The 16551-nt window shown below is 35.2% G+C and overlaps 1 pseudogene across 1 annotated transcript; it reads left to right on the top strand.

The window, feature by feature from the left end:
• Positions 1-15528: 15528 nt before the first annotated feature.
• LOC108295986 lies at positions 15529-16387 on the top strand (annotated as a pseudogene). The gene is made up of 2 exons (XR_005198307.1): positions 15529-15710; positions 15962-16387. The product of XR_005198307.1 is annotated as an rRNA-processing protein FCF1 homolog (transcript).
• Positions 16388-16551: the final 164 nt, after the last annotated feature.

The raw sequence follows: 16551 nt of genomic DNA, 5'->3' as shown, positions 1-16551 counted from the left end.
AGGAAAAACGGAGGCCTCCTGCCAACAGCCATCACCAGCACTGAGTGTGAGGAACCTTGGAAATAGATTTTTCATCTCCAGTCAATTCTTAAGATGACAGTAGCCCTGGCTGACATCTGACTGAGCCTTGTGAAAGTCCCTGAGTGCAGATCTAAGCCATTAAGCTCCTCCTGAATGACTGACCCACTAAGACTTGGGGTAATGTGCAGCAATAGATAAATAATAAACATAAAGGATATATGTAATATATGTTATTATAAAACAGTAATAAAATGAACACCTGTGACACCTCCCCACATATTTATGAAATAGGACATTATCAAAAGGTTATGTCCATCTTCACTTGTCTATCTTTGTGTTAGTACAGTATATTTTAATTACTAGTGTTTGGTATTAAGTCTCATTTTATGAGAGAATAGGTGCCCTCTCTCACCTTTTATTTTTTTCTTTTTAGGAACCCTTGGCCAGCCCCTTTGCCATTTCCTGTAAGTTTTATTTTCAATTACCACAAGATCAGAGATCTCTGTATCCATTAAAATACTTTTTGGGTATTTGTTGGAATTGCATTTTGAACAATTGAATATTTGATATTTAATCCTCTTAACCATTAATTTAATGTGTCGAGGTATTCCAATACCTTTTAGCAATATCACTCATACATATTTCACGAAACTTTTCTTGGATTTATTCTTAGGTATCTTACATAGGCACAGAAGTTGCTCTTTGTTAGATTATTAATAATTCCTAAATTTCACTGGCTTATTTACCCCAGAAGTAGGAACATAATTACTAGTATTTATTTTTTTTTAGAAAAACAGAAGGATCATTTATTATTATTGTGATCACATAATTCATTTATATTTTGCTTAAAGAGATTGTTTGATAATATTATGGATTAAACCAACTTGTGCAAACAAATTGTAATGATCATCAAAAAATATCATTTATTTAACATTGCATTTTCTTAACCAAAACATATTCCATATGACTCTGGCTTTCTTTTTTCTAGGTGAGGTAAAAATAATGTAGTATATAACCTTCCACATATATTGCCAAACATGATGGTAAAAATGTAACAATAAAATTACTTGGGTTAAATCAGAAGGAATTAGCTAAAATAGTATGTGAAACAAAACTTGAGAAAACACCATTTCAGTGAATGTTTTATGAGCTTTGTTATTCATTTCATTATTATCCTGTTAGTTCAGTTATTTGCTACTAAAGAGAGAGAGAAATTGTATATCATCCAGTCAGCTTATTGAATATTACCTATCGAATGTGTATGTACTTGTGTTTTGCATAAGAAAAATGGTTATTTATATAACAGTTGTTCTGAGTGGAGTTAATAGTATTCAATCCTAAATCCAATTACATTTTCAGACCAACCACGAATCCTTGAACCAGAGCATACACAGAGCATAGCATCATAATCCCTTAATATTTAACAACAAATATTATAAAATTGATGAGATGGTAAAATTAATTATTTAAACAAACTAGCTATAAAATCTGAACACAAGACTCCAGAGTTTATCTCTTACAAACAACTTCACAAATGGCTTAGAAAATCAGCTTGGTGATAAATTTAGTAAGCCATATTTCACCCCATTCTTGAAGCCAACCATCCCTGGAAAAAATCTAGCAGTAGCTGTCATTGGATATCATAATAAAGGCACAACCTGAAACTAAAATCTTATTTCTAGATTGGTGTTCTATCTTGGACTGGTCCAGAGTTGTTACCTTTTCAGAATCCTCATTAGTAAATTCAAGCAAGTATGTGTCAACACTATCTTCTCTTTTTCTAGTAGAAAGCTCCCTTGTGAATCTCCATCTCAGATGCATATACTGTGGCTTTTTAAATTTAAATTTTAACTTTTTATTATTCTTTAAGCTCTGGGGTACATGTGCAGATCTTGCCGGATTGTTACATAGGTATACACATGCCATGGTGGTTTGTTGCATCCATCCCCCCGTCACATCCATTAGGTATTTCTGCTAATGTTATCCCTCCCCAGTCTCCCCACCCTCTGCTAACCCTCCCTAATCCCCCCACCACCCACCTGCCAACAGGGTCTGGTGTGTGATGTTCCCCTCCCTGTGTCTATGTGTTTTCATTTTTCAACACCCACCTATGAATGAGAAAATGCAGTGTTTGGTTTTCTGTTCTTGTGTCAGTTTGCTGAGAATGATGGTTTCCAGTTTCATCCATGTCCCTGCAAAGGACATGAACTCATCCTGTTTTATGGCCGCATAGTATTCCATGGTATATATGTACCACATTTTCTTTATCCAGTCTACCATTGATGGGCATTTGCATTGGTTCCAGGTCTTTGCTATTGTAAGCAGTGCCTCAATGAACATAGGTGTGCATGTGTCTTATAGTAGAACAATTTACAATCCTTTGAGTATACCCAGCAATGTGATTGCTGGGTCAAATGATATTTCTGTTTCTAGATTCTTGAGGAATTGCAACACTGTCTTCAACAATCGTTTAACTAATTTACACTCCTACCAACAGTGTAAAAGTGTTCCTATTTCTCCACATCCTCTCCAGCATCTGATGACTCCAGATTTTTTAATGATCGCCATTCTAATTGGCGTAAGGTGGTATCTCAATGTGGTTTTGATTTGCATTTCTCTAATGACCAGTGATGATGAGCATTTTTTCATATGTTTGTTGGCTGCATAAATGTCTTCTTTTGAGACATGTCTGTTCATATCCTTTGCAAACTTTTTGATGGGGTTGTTTTTTTCTTGTAAATTTGTTTAAGTTCTTTGTAGATTCTGGATATTAGCCCTTTGTTCAGATGGGTAGATTGCAAAATTTTTTTCCCATTCTGTTGGTTGCTGGTTCACTCTAATGATAGTTTCTTTTGCTGTGCAGAAGCTCTTAAGTTTAATTAGATCCCATTTGTCTATTTTGGTTTTTGTTGCCAGTGCTTTTGGTGTTTTGGTCATGAAGTCCTTGCCTCTGCCTACGTTTTAGATGGTTTTGCCTAGGTTTTCTTCTAGGATTTTTATGGTGTTAGGTCTTATGTTTACATCTTTAATCCATCTGGAGTTAATCTTTGTATAAGGTGTAAGGAAGGGGTCCAATTTCTGCTTTCTGCACATGGCTAGCCAGTTTTCCCAGTTTTCAGGTTTGTCAAAGATCAGATGCTTGTAGATGTGTGGTATTACTTCCAAGGCCTCTGTTCTGTTCCATTGGTCCATATCTCTGTTTTGGTACCAGTACCATGGTATTTTGATTACTGTAGCCTTGTAGTATAGTTTGAAGTCTGGTGTCATGATGCCTTCAGCTTTGTTTTTTTGCTTAGGGTTGTCTTGGTTATGCAGGCTCTTTTTTGGTTCCATATGAAGTTTAAGGTTGTTTTTTCCAGTTCTGTGAAGAAGGTCCATGGTAGCTTGATGGGGATGTGGCTTCTGTTTTTAAGAGATAGTGCATCAGAAGTGAGGCAGAATCAACCTCACAAAGCAGCCAGAACAGCATGGGTAGAAAAAGATGAAAATCAGTGGGAATCCCATGGGAATTTCAGAATAAAATCTTATAGGGGCTACCTCTGCATGAGCCTTCAATGTCCAATAAAAGGTGTTTCCAAAATGATGTTATGATGACCCCTCTTGGGCTGCAACCGGGATATCGGTTCTACTGCCTCTAGCCTCATGAGAGCCAGTGGTGAGGAGCCACATACCACCTGCTTGTCTCACTCCATGGAAGTCATAAACAAAAGTCCCCTTGTAGCAAGTTGACAGACATAGTGCCCCAAACAGTGGTTTGTTATCTGAAGACATTATTTTTATACGTCTATGTTTATTTTTGAATTTTGGTTGAAGTGGAAAAATGAAACTGTAAGCTCTCTCAGTGTCAGAATAGCAAACTGAGAAAAGCTTTTTCTGATTTGGAATATTTTCATATCTCTGGAGGGTATTATTAAATTAGATTATACAGTCTCCAAAATAATGGGGCTTTATTTTAATGAGTTCATAGAGATTTGGAAGTGCATCTCTGTATCTACCCCAAAGATTTGCAGAAAATAAAGTATTTGAGACATTAAATGTGCCAGCCTTTTAAGAGAAAAATAAACTTTTAAAATAGAAACCGTGAGCTTGTTTACACAAGAAATTAAGTTCATGTATTCAAATTAAAGTTTTGCCCAAATTAGATTGGTTTGAATACAGCCATATTACTTTTCTCTAATTTTTATAAGTGCTAATTACAATACAATCAATTCATCTTATTTTTTAAAGATGAAGTTCAAGGGTACATGTGCAGGATGGGTCGGTCTGTTACATAGGTAAACGTGTGCCAGGGTGGTCTGCTGCACCTATCAACCCAACACCCATGTATTAAGCCCAGCATGCATCAGCTCTTTTCCCTGATGATCTCCCACCCTCGCCCTCATTGGGTCTGTTGGGTCGCCCAACAGACCCCAGTAAGTGTTGTTGCCCTCCCCGTGTCCATGTGTTCTCATTGTTCAGCTCCTACTTACAAGTGAAGACATTTGGTGTTTGGTTTCCTGTTCCTGAGTTAGTTTGCCAAGGTAATGGTTTCTAGCTTCATCCATGTCCCTGCAAAGGACATAATCTTGTTCCTTTTTATGGCTGCATCGTATTCATTAGTGTGTATGTACCACATTTTCTTTATCCAGTCTATCATCGATGGGTTTTTGGGTTGATTCTATGCCTTTACTATTGTGAATGGTGCTGCAATGAACATACGTGTGCATGTATCTTTATAACAGAATGATTTATATTCCTTTGTGTATATGCCCAGTAATGGGATTGCTGGGCCAAATGGTATTTCTGATTCTAAATCTTTGAGGAATTGCAATACTGTCTTCTACATGGTTGAACTAACTTACATTCTCACCCACAGCATAAAAGCATTCCTATTTCTCTGCAACCCCACCAACATCTGCTGTTTTCTGACTTTTTAATAATCACCATTCTTTTTTTTTTAATTTTTTGTTTACTTTTATTGTACTTTGGGTTCTGGGGTACATGTGCAGATCATGCAGGATTGTTGCTTAGGTACATACATGGCAAGGTGGTTTGCTGCCTTCATTCCCCCATCACCTATATCTGGTATTTCTCCCCACATTATCTCTCCCCACTCTTCCCGCCCCCAATGTCCCTCCCCTAGAGCCCCCACCACTGACCACCATGTGTGATGCTCCCCTCCTTGTGTCCACGTTCTCTAATTGTTCAACAATTAGAGTGAGAACATGCGGTGTTTGGTTTTCTGTTCTTGTGCCAGTTTGCTGAGAATGATGGTTTCCAGATTCATCCATGTCCCTATGGAGGATACGAACTCATCGTTTTTTATGGCTGCATAGTATTCCATGGTATATACGTACCACATGTTCTTTATCCTGTCTATCAATGATGTATATTTGGGTTGGTTCCAGGTCTTTGCTATTGAAAACAGTGCCACAATGAACATACATGTGCATATGTCTTTATAATAGAATGATTTATAATCCTTTGGGTATATACCCAGTAATGGGATTGCTAGGTCAAATGGTATTTCTATTTCTAGGTCCTTGAGGAATTGCCACACTGTCTTCCACAATGGTTGAACTAATTTACACTCCTACCAACGGTGTAAAAGTGTTCCTATTTCTCCACATCCTCTCCAGCATCTGTCGTCTCCAGATTTTTTAATGATTGCCATTCTAACTGGCATGAGATGGTATCTCAGTGTGGTTTTGATTTGCATTTCTCTAATGACCAGTGATGATGAGCATTTTTTAATATGTTTGTTGGCCTCATCGATGCCTTCTTTTGTAAAGTGTCTGTTCATATCCTTTGCCCACTTTTGAATGGGTTTGTTTGTTTTTTTCTTGTAAATCTGCCTTAGTTCTTTGTAGGTTCTGTATATTAGCCCTTTGTCAGGTGGGTAGATTGCAAAAATTTTTTCCCATTCTATTGGTTGCCAGTTCACTCTAATGATTGTTTCCTTTGCTGTGCAGAAGCTCTGGCATTTAATTAGATCCCATTTGTCTACTTTGTCTTTAGTTGCCAATCCTTTTGCTGCTTTAGCCATGAAGTCCTTGCCTATGCCTATGTCCTGAACTGGCATGAGATAGTATCTCTTTGTGGTTTTGATTTGTATTTCTCTAATGTTCAGTGATGTTGAAGTTTTTTTCATGTGTTTTGTTTGTCACAATGCATCTTATTTTCAAATTACTTTTGGTTCATTTTCTTATGAAAAGACCAGTAATTCTAAACTTCCTAAACTGTTTGTATCAATTTATTAATCAGTTAAGTAAATGTATTTCTATACAATAGTTAGGATTGAGAAAAATATGAAAGTATGTGTTTATTCTTCTGACAAAGTTTTTATGTCAGCAGTAATTATGTTTTGTCTTATGGATATCTGTAAATAATTTCTCAGATTCTTTGTTTACCTGAAGGTGTATAAGTTATGTCAGTAGCAGTTAGCCACATTACATGAACTTGTGAGTTTGCTTATCTGCTAATTGTTTTCTATGATAGATGATTATCATTTTTCTATTCCTATGTTTCTTGTATGTGTTTGTGAAAAAGAAATTAGTTAATTTGGTTAAAAGATAATAGCTACTGTGTGAAACTGAGAGTCTACTAAGATCAGTGATAGCAGAAAAGTGCAAGAGCGTATGGAATATAATATGATATGTTCTGTTTATCAAAGAAAAATGAGAGTAGTATGTAAATTATGATTTCTGTTCAGAAATCTGAAAGAGGATAGTAAAAGACAAAACCTGGATAATATCAAAACCTGCAGAATTTTTGAAGCAGTAAATTTTGTCTTGGTTTGTAATAGTTGCAGATAATGGAACTAAAGAGAAGCATTGAAATGTATTAATATTTTGACAAATTTTGCTCAATGTTGATGAACTTATTCATAAGATAATTTTAAAAGAAATGAGATTAGGAATCTTTTATTTTGCTTTCTATTACAATGACAATTGATCAGATCATGAAGTTCTTAGTCTTCTTTTAATAAGGAGTACTAAAAAGCTTACTGTCTGTGTAATTTGCTCAGAGAGCAGAGATTCAGTATCTCACCAGAAAATTTTTCAGTGCTTTGTGTTGACTTTATTGAGCTCTAGAACAAAAGTCAGCACATTTTTTTTCTGTAGTTCCAGATAGTGATCATTTTAGGTTTTGCACACTATCAGGTCTCTGTAACAACTACTCTGTCATTGTAGTACAAAAGTGCCATAGACAATATGTAAATTAATATGTGTGGCTGTGTTCAATAAAATTTATTTATGAACACTGAAGTTTCATAAAACTTTTATGACACAAAATATTATTACTATTTTACTTTTTTTCAAACATTTTAAAAGGTAAAACCCATTTTTAGTTTATGAACTATATCCATGAAGTTTAGAATATGGTCTATGTTTTAATGCTTTATCCATTGATAAGTATATAAGGAGTCATTGATCTTTCCTGATCTTTTCCTCTCGGTTTAGAATATTATGCTTTTATAAATGGAAATGAAACATTTTAAAATGGAGTCAAAATCTCATAATTCAGAAACAAATGTTTTTACTGATTTTTTTGTTTTTGTGACGATAGTTATGTTCATTGTTTCCATAAGAATTTGTCTCCATTTTACATCAAATTGGACAAAGTGATTGTCCAGTGTTCTAGTTGGGAAAGAATCATTTTTAATCAGGTACAGCAAGCCCATTGTTAGTGAACAAAGGCAGCAAATGTCTACAAAACCTTCACAGGAATCTATACTGGTACCCGTCTTACAGGGATTCAGCCTCAGAAGTGATTGGAAGGTTACTCTCTGGCAGGCAAGGAACTTTTGTATATCTGGGGGGCCTTGAGGAGAGAGAATTTTATTAAATCTATGGTTACCATAGTGAAATCTAGGGGAGAGATTTTCATGGCCTTGACGTCCTAATCCCCATATGAAGAAAAAGACTATAGAGTCATTTAAGTGGTTCAACCCTGGAGTCTTTGATAACATTTACAAACAAAATATTTTTGTGAGTTGCTAAATACTATGTGATCAAGGAAGCATATGTAGCTAACGCCACCATTGTATCTGTGAAAATAATCAGACTAAAGTATAATGAGGTCAGCCCTTTTTTCTAACCAATATTCAAAGATTTTTGATGACCAAAGCATGGGGACTATTAAAAATTATTAAAACTGGAAAGAAGGGCAAAAAAGGTGGGTGGTATGTCTTTTCAATGTTACTCTGAGACATTATTTAATGAGCTCACCTGAGGATTATGTATTTTTTCAGGAGAATATATCTATTTTCTATTTACTACTTGATCACAACCCAGACACTACGAAGTTACTAGCTAACTTCAAATTTCTGTCTGATAAAAATAGAACCTCCATGGTTGCAACTTAATTGCCCCAAATGACCATAACAAACTTGTATTTAATTTAGCAGTCCTACTCTAAAATTTTGAGATGGCTTTTTGAATAAACTATGTAAACCCCTTCTTATCAAATGCTTTCAGACTCAGTTTTACCATCTAAGTGGTTATATCTCATTAATTAATTAGTTGAATAAAATCTTTAATATACATTCATTTTATATTTTCATGTCATATTTTTAATGGAAAGTTATACTTTGACCCATATAAGATATTCATGTTTATAAAAGCTTGAATTTTCATATTCGTGTGGGTAATCACATAAGGTTTCGCTGTCATACAGGGCAAAATAAAGCTAGATTTTAGTCTACTTTTATCTTAAGTTACATTTAAATTTTCAGATGCAGCCTGTGGATTAATTAGATATATATCCTTGTGTGATGGCAAAGAGAAATGCATTCTGAATACAGACTAAAGGATCTTAATGTCATGAACCAGGAATTGTCTCTAGAAATAACTGATCATATTTTCCATATGTTACTTTTGGAAATGACAGGATAGTAGTAAATCTGCCCAAACCAAAATTGTTTTGGGTAGATATTTTCCAAATGTCATTTTGTGAATACGAATGAAGCCCATGCAGTGATTTGTGTAATTATTTCAATATACGCTTAGCAGCTGACTCAAGTCTGGCTGGCCTTTGGGAAATGATTTTGCACAAAATAAGAATTTTTATTTCCCCACAGGAGCAATATTGAAATTTTCGTCTGCTCTAGGTGAATCACTAACTACACCTCCCATGTATAGTATACATGCCCTGTTCTGTAATATGAAACTCTGGAATCTTCATCAACCATTTGCTAAGTAAAGTGAACTAATTCAAAGTTGTTTGTAACAAAAATGCTAGCCTTGTTGGCAGGCAAAATTACATAGACATGAGAGAGTATTATGTGATCTCATCTGAGTGAGAAGAAGGTCTTACTATATTTTAATGTAAACACTCACGCTCCCCTCAACCCAGTCTGCAATACCTATACTTTTCTTCTTAGCGTTTATCAACATAAACATAAACATATCACCTTTTTATTTGTTTTCTCTTTTTCCTACTAAAGTATAAGCTTAATTTGGTCAGAGATTTTTGTCTGTATTTTTTGTTTGTTATTACCCACCAGTTAAAAAATTGTGTCTGGTCCATAGTAAATGCTCAGTATATATATATTTAAGTAAATTAATAAATGCATGAAAATTATCTAAGTTCATTTGGGATTATTAATATTTAAAAATTTAAAACAAAGCACCTCTCCTTCGAAGTTTCATTATATTAGCTAAAAAGATTCAGAAGACCTTTTTGCTCTTCTTTTTCTTCAGCAAAATTTAATATCTAGTAAATGACAGAAACTATTACCACTAGGTCATTGTTACATTACCTTCTTATAGATTCAACAATTTGTATTTTTTTCTTTATAATTTAGTGCTTTTCTTATTTTATTTAATACTTTTCTTAGACAGGATCTCACTCCGGCCCCAGGTTGGAGTGCAGTGCTGCGAGCACAGCTCACTGCAGCCTTGACCTCTCAGGCTCAAGTGATCCTCTCACTTCAGCCTCTCGAGTAGCTGGGACTACAGGCATGCAACACCATGCCCAGATAATTTTTGTATTTTTTGTTGAGATGGGGTTTTGCTATATTGCCCAGGCTGGTCTTGAGCTCTCAGTAAAAAAGAGAGGACTGTATTACCTGTCCTCTATAATCTGTCTCATTCATGCCTCTCATTCTACAATTAATCCCCTTTCTAGTAGAGAGAGTTGTGGGAATGGTGTTCCTTGGATATGCAGTTTTTTATTTGATATCTCTGCTAATGAAGGAATCAAATAATTCCTAACATTATCCAGAAACAGATCTCCCCATGGGCAAACAATTGGGTGGTAAAATAAGTATTACTTCCTTAAACCAGAAATCTTACACAAAACAGATATAATTATAAAACAATAACAATAAAAACTATTTTGCCTCAGCTATAGGATAGGCTAACTACTTATCTCCTTGTTTTTCATATTAAGAAAATTATTCTAATAGCTGTTGCATGACTATTAAGGGAAGTAAAATTTCACAGATTTAGATCTGAAACTGACATAACACTAGACAAAGTTTTGTATTTTTAATTTCATGAATGTAGCAAGTTCCAAAAACAACAGTAACAGAACCAAACCACAACCCAGATTTTTTTTAGAAAGATGTGCCACATGAACTTAAATCAGTTTTGGAAAGTTGATACTCTATTATGTTCTCAGTAGGAGAGTTGAAAGTGATGATGAAAATGTGAGACACCATGATCAACACTGAGTTAACTTAAAGTCAGAAAAAAATGCATAAAGAGTACAGTGAGACAGGGAAACATGACAGTAGATTTAATATTGCAGGCTGAAATACAGTCTTACAAACAGTGAAACATAGTAATGGTATTACAGAAATTGATTTATCATATAGAGGACAAACCTAGGACATTTTCTGTGATACAGAATAATAAGAAAAGAAGAAGCCAATTATAAACCACAAGAAAAGACATGTGGAAAATAGAATGAGAAAATTTATGTTCCTAAGAAAGAGATCAAAACCAATAAATAATGAAGGAATATCTATTAAAAATATAATTTAGAAAAACATTATACAACTGAAAAAAAGTTTGACTTGTAAAACTGAAATTGTTTACCAAGACAAATATCTCTAATTCTGTGAGGAATGATTGTGGTATTCTGATGGGGATTGTGTTGAATTTGTCAATAGCTTTTGGCAGTATGGTCATTTTCAAAATATTGATTTTACCCATCCATGGGCATGGGATGTGTTTCCATTTGTTTGAGTCATCTATAATTTCTTTCAGCAGTGTTTTGTAGTTTTCCTTGTAGAGGTCTTTTGACTCCTTTGTTAGGTATATTCCTAAGTATTTTATTTCTTTTGCAGCTATTTAAAAGGGGTTGAGTTCATGATTTGATTCTCTGCTTGGTCACTGTTGGTGTATAAAAGAGCTTCTGATTTGTGTACATTAATATTGTATCTGGAAACTTTGCTGAATTCTCTTATCAGCTCTAGGAGGTTTCTGGAGGAGTCCTTATAGTTTTCAAGGTAAATGATCATATCGTCAGCAAATAGTGACAGTTTGACCTTTGCTCTACTGATTTGGATGCCTGTTATTTCTTTCTCTTGTCTGATTGTGCTGGCTAGGACTTCCAGTACTATGCTTAAGAAGAGTGGTGAGAGTGGACATCTTTGTCTTGTTCCAGTTTTGAGAGGAAATGCTTTCAACTTTTCCCCATTCAGTATTATATTGGCTGTGAGTTTCTCATAGATGGCTTTCATTGCATTAAGATACGTCCCTTGCATGCCGATTTTGCTGAGAGTTTTATTCATAAAGGGATGCTGCATTTTGTCAAATGCTTTTTCTGCATCTATTGAGATGATCATGTGATTTTTGTTTTTAATTCTGTTTATGTGGTGCATCACATTTATTGACAATTCTAAAATTCATATGAAACCAAGAAAGAGCCTGCATAGCCAAAGCAAGACTAAGCAAAATGAACAAATCTGGAGGCATCGCACTAGCTGATTTCAACCTATGCTATAAGGCCATTGTCACCGAAACAGCATGGGACTGGTTTAAAAATAGGCACATAGACCAATGCAAGAGAATAAAGAACCCAGAAGTAAATCCAAATACTTACAGTCAGCTGATCTTTGACAAAGAGAACAAAAACATCAAGTTGGGAAAAGACAACCTTTTCAACAAATAGTGCTGGGATAATTGGCTAGCAACATGTAGGAGAATGAAATTGAATCCTGATCTCACCTTATACAAAAATCAACTCGAGATGGATTAAAGACTTAAACCTAACATCTGAAACCATAAAAATTCTAGAAGACAACATTGGAAACACCCTTCTGGACATTGGCTTGGGCAAGGATTTCACGATCAAGAACCCAAAAGCAAATGCAGGAAAAATGAAGATAAATAGCTGGGACCTAATTAAACCAAAGAGCTTTTTCATGGCAAAAGGAACAGTTAGCAGAGTAAAGAGACAACCCACAGAGTAGGAGAAAATCTTCATAATGTATACATCTGGCAAAGGAATAATATCCAGAATCTTCAATGAACTCAAATCAGTAAGAAAAAAACAAAAAATCCCATCAAAAAGTGGGCTAAGGACATGAGTAGACAATTTACAAAAGAAGATATACAAATAGCCAACAAACATATGAAAAAATGCTTATCATAACTAATGATCAGGGAAATGCAAATCAAATCACAATGCGATAACACCTTACTCCTGCAAGAATGTACATAATCAAAAAACAGTAGATGTTGACCTGGATGCAGTTAACAGGGAACACTTCTACACCGCTGGTGGAAATGTAAACTAGTACAGTTGACATGGAAAACAGTGTGGAGATTCCTTAAAGAACTAAAAGTAGAGCTGCCATCTGATCCAGCAGTCCCATTACTGGGTATCTACCCAGAGGAAAAGAAGTCATTATTCGAAAAAGATACTTGTACACACATGTTTATAGCACCACAATTCACAATTGTAAAATCATGGAACCAACCCAAATGCCCATCAATCAATGAGAAGATAAAGGAACGGATGTGTATATATCATGTATATATATATATCATATATATACATGATATATATGACATATATCATATATATACGTGATATATATATGATATATATATCATATATATATATATCTCTATGTACATCATATATATACATCATATATATGTGTGTGTGTATATATATATGATGGAATACTATGTGGCCATAAAAATGAATAAATTAACACTATTTGCAGTGATCTGGATGAGATTGGAGACTATTATTGTAAGTGATGTAACTCAAGAATCAAAAACCAAACATTATATGTGCTCACTGATATCTGAGAACTAATCTATGAGGACACAAATGCATAAGAATGATACAGTGAACTTTGGGGACTTGGGTAGAAGAGTGAGAAGGGGACAAGGGATAAATACTACAAATATGGTGCAGTGTATAAATGGGTAATTGGTGCACCAAAATCTCACAAATCACCATTAAAGAATTTACTTATGTAGCCAAATACCACATGTACACCAAAAACTTATGTAAAACTAAAAAAGAAAAATACTTAGTCTTATCCTAATGAATTTGTAAAACGTTTCAAGAAAAAATTAATAATCCTATAATCAAAAGAGGAGGAAAATAACCCTTTTACTCCAAAGAATAAAAATGACTTTTGAAACCTCTGCTTAATAAGTGCAGGAGAAAGTAGAGTAAAATCTGATATATTTCTAGAGAGAAAAGAATTAATAAATACATATATATGTGCATGCATATATGTATGTATGTGTATATAAATATATATATATATGTATCAATGCCAGACGTATGTACACACACACACACACGTGCACCAGGTAGTTTTGTTAATCATGTACATAGGGAGAGAAAGTGAATCGCTCATGCTATCTCAGCTAACTCATAAGAAACACTTGAATATATATTCTAGCCAGCATAATTATAAATTATGTATCAAATATTCATCAAATATTTAATAATAGTAATCTGTAGCACCATTATGAAGGGCAGACACTGTGCTAAGAACTTACTATAAAGTAATAGGCCAAATTTCATATACTGCTCCTTGTTATACTTAGGAAATGCTACAGTGTGTATAACTGGGAGATATGAGCCATAAAGGCAGTCAAAAAGGATCTCTGAGAAAGTTTTAGTTGAATTAAGATCTAATGATTAGCATGAAAAATTAGGCTCATTCGGTCGAAGGGAAAAGTATATTCAAACACCCTGGGAAGAGAGTAACCATGACATGGTTAAAGACCCTCTGTGACTATAGAGGAGAAAAGGGAGTCATGGGGGACACATGAGGTATGGGAAGTGATAGGAGACAGATCATGCATGGCCTTATATGCCATATTAATATCTTCAGTCTTTATCTGTAAAACATGGGAAACAACTGATTAAGGTGTGTGTGTGTGTGTGTGTCTGTGTGTACTACTGACATGTTCAGATTCACATTTTTTAAAGTTCACACTGTTTGAAGGTATAAGGAATATATTTTAAAAGAACAATTTAAATATACAAAAACCATTAAAGGTGCTATTTTATTTGTGTACCTCCAGAGATGATGGATTAGAGTGACAGTGATAGACAAGGAAAAAGTGGACACTTGAAAGATGTCCTGGACTAATTCAAAATAGCCATGAGGATAATAAAATACCTAGGAATACAGCTAACAAGGGAGGTGAAAGATCTCTACTGGAATTATGAAACACTGCTAAAAATAATCAAAGACAACACAAACAAATGGAAAAACATTCTATGCTCATATATAGGAAGAATCAATATCATTAAAAGGGCCATACTGCCCAAGGTAATTTACAGATTCCATGCTATTCCTATCAAATGACCAATATCATTTTTCACACATTTAGAACAAAAACTATTCTAAAATGCATATGGAACCAAAAAAGAGGATGAATAGCCAAAGCAATTATAAGCAAAAAGGAAAAAGACAGAGGACTCACACTATCTTGACTTCAAACTGTACTGCAAAACTACAGTAACCAAAACAGCATGGTACTGGTACAAAAACAGACACATAGACCAACTGAACAGGTTGGAGAACCCAGAAATAAAGCTGCAAACCTACAATTCATCTGACCTTTGACAAACCTGGCAAAAACAAGCAATGGGGAAAGGACTTCCTATTCAATAAATGATGTTGTGATATCTAGCTAGCCATACACACAAGATTGAAACTGGACCTCTTCCTTTCACCATACACAAAAATCAACTCAAATTAGATCAAAGACAAAAATATGAGACCTAAAACTATTAAAACCCTAGAAGAAAATATAGGACATACCATTCTGAACATAGGCGTTGGCTTGGCAAAGATTTCATGACAAAGTCTCCAAAAGTACTTGCAACAGAAAAGGAAATAGACAAGTGGGACGTCGTTAAACCAAATAACTTCCGCACAGCAAATAAAAACTATCAACAAAGCAAACAATGTACAGAATGGGAGAAAATATTCGCAAGCCATGCATCTGACAAAGGTTTAATATCCAGAAGCTATAGGGAACTTAAACAATTCAGCAAGTAGTAACAACCCCATTAAAACATGGGAGGAAGTGTGGCCTGACTATGGGGAAGCAAAAGAAAACAAGGAAGTATGCGACCATGAAGCGAATGCTTAGTCTCAGAGATCAGAAGCTTAAAGAAAAGGATAGATTAAAACCTAAAAAGAGAAGAAGGATCCCAGCGTGTTAAAGGAAAGAGGGGTTCCTCAACACCCTTCCTATTTTCCAATACGGGTATTGATCGACTTACCACCTATGCAACTTACGACCATTCGACTTTATGACCACAATCGCTAGCCACGACTGCTCCGCGTCTGGCTGCGCAAACGTTGCCCAGCTGGCCGTATGACAGTGCAGACCAGCTTCTGGCAGCACTACCATCTCCGCGTGCACCATTTCAGCTGTACATATAGCCTACTCAACTTACAACTAAATCGTGTTACGATCGGTCTGCAGTCCGACCGTGGTCGTAAGTCGAGCACTAGCTATATAATACACAGCTGGGCCCACCTTTCCACATTATCATTGATACCAACGTTATCAACTTTTCCATAAAAGCCAAACAGGACTTAGTGCAGTCAATGATGGACTGTCTGTATGCCAAGTGTGTCCCTTGTATAACTGATTATATAATGGCTGAAACTGAGAAATTGGGCAGAAGTATCAAGTGGCTCTAAGGATCGCCAAGGATCCAAGATTTGAACGTTTACCATGTACACACAAAGGAACCTACGCAGATGACTGCTTAGTACAGAGAGTAATTCACCATAAGTGTTACATTGTGGCCACAGTTGACCCGGACCTTAAAAGAAGAATCCATGAGATTCCTGGGAGTTTCTGTCACGTACATTTCTAACCATAGATACAACGTTGAACAGATGCCAGATGATTATGGAGCCCCTAGATTTTAATTCTTACAAGACACAGTTCCTCTCTAACTTTCTTCGACCACCTTTCTCTTGTTGCCAGTTCATTACACATGCAATAGCATGAATTATTATTCTGCTGACCTGTTTGCTCTATTATGAGCTGAGGATGGTTAAAAATATGCTCACTCTTTTTTTTTTTTTTTTTT

The sequence above is a fragment of the Cebus imitator genome, unplaced genomic scaffold (genome assembly GCF_001604975.1).
Source record: "Cebus imitator isolate Cc_AM_T3 unplaced genomic scaffold, Cebus_imitator-1.0 Scaffold673, whole genome shotgun sequence".
Classification (NCBI taxonomy): Eukaryota; Metazoa; Chordata; class Mammalia; order Primates; family Cebidae; genus Cebus; species Cebus imitator.
Note: the sequence above shows the minus strand (reverse complement) of the source record. Positions and strands in the feature narration are given on the sequence as shown.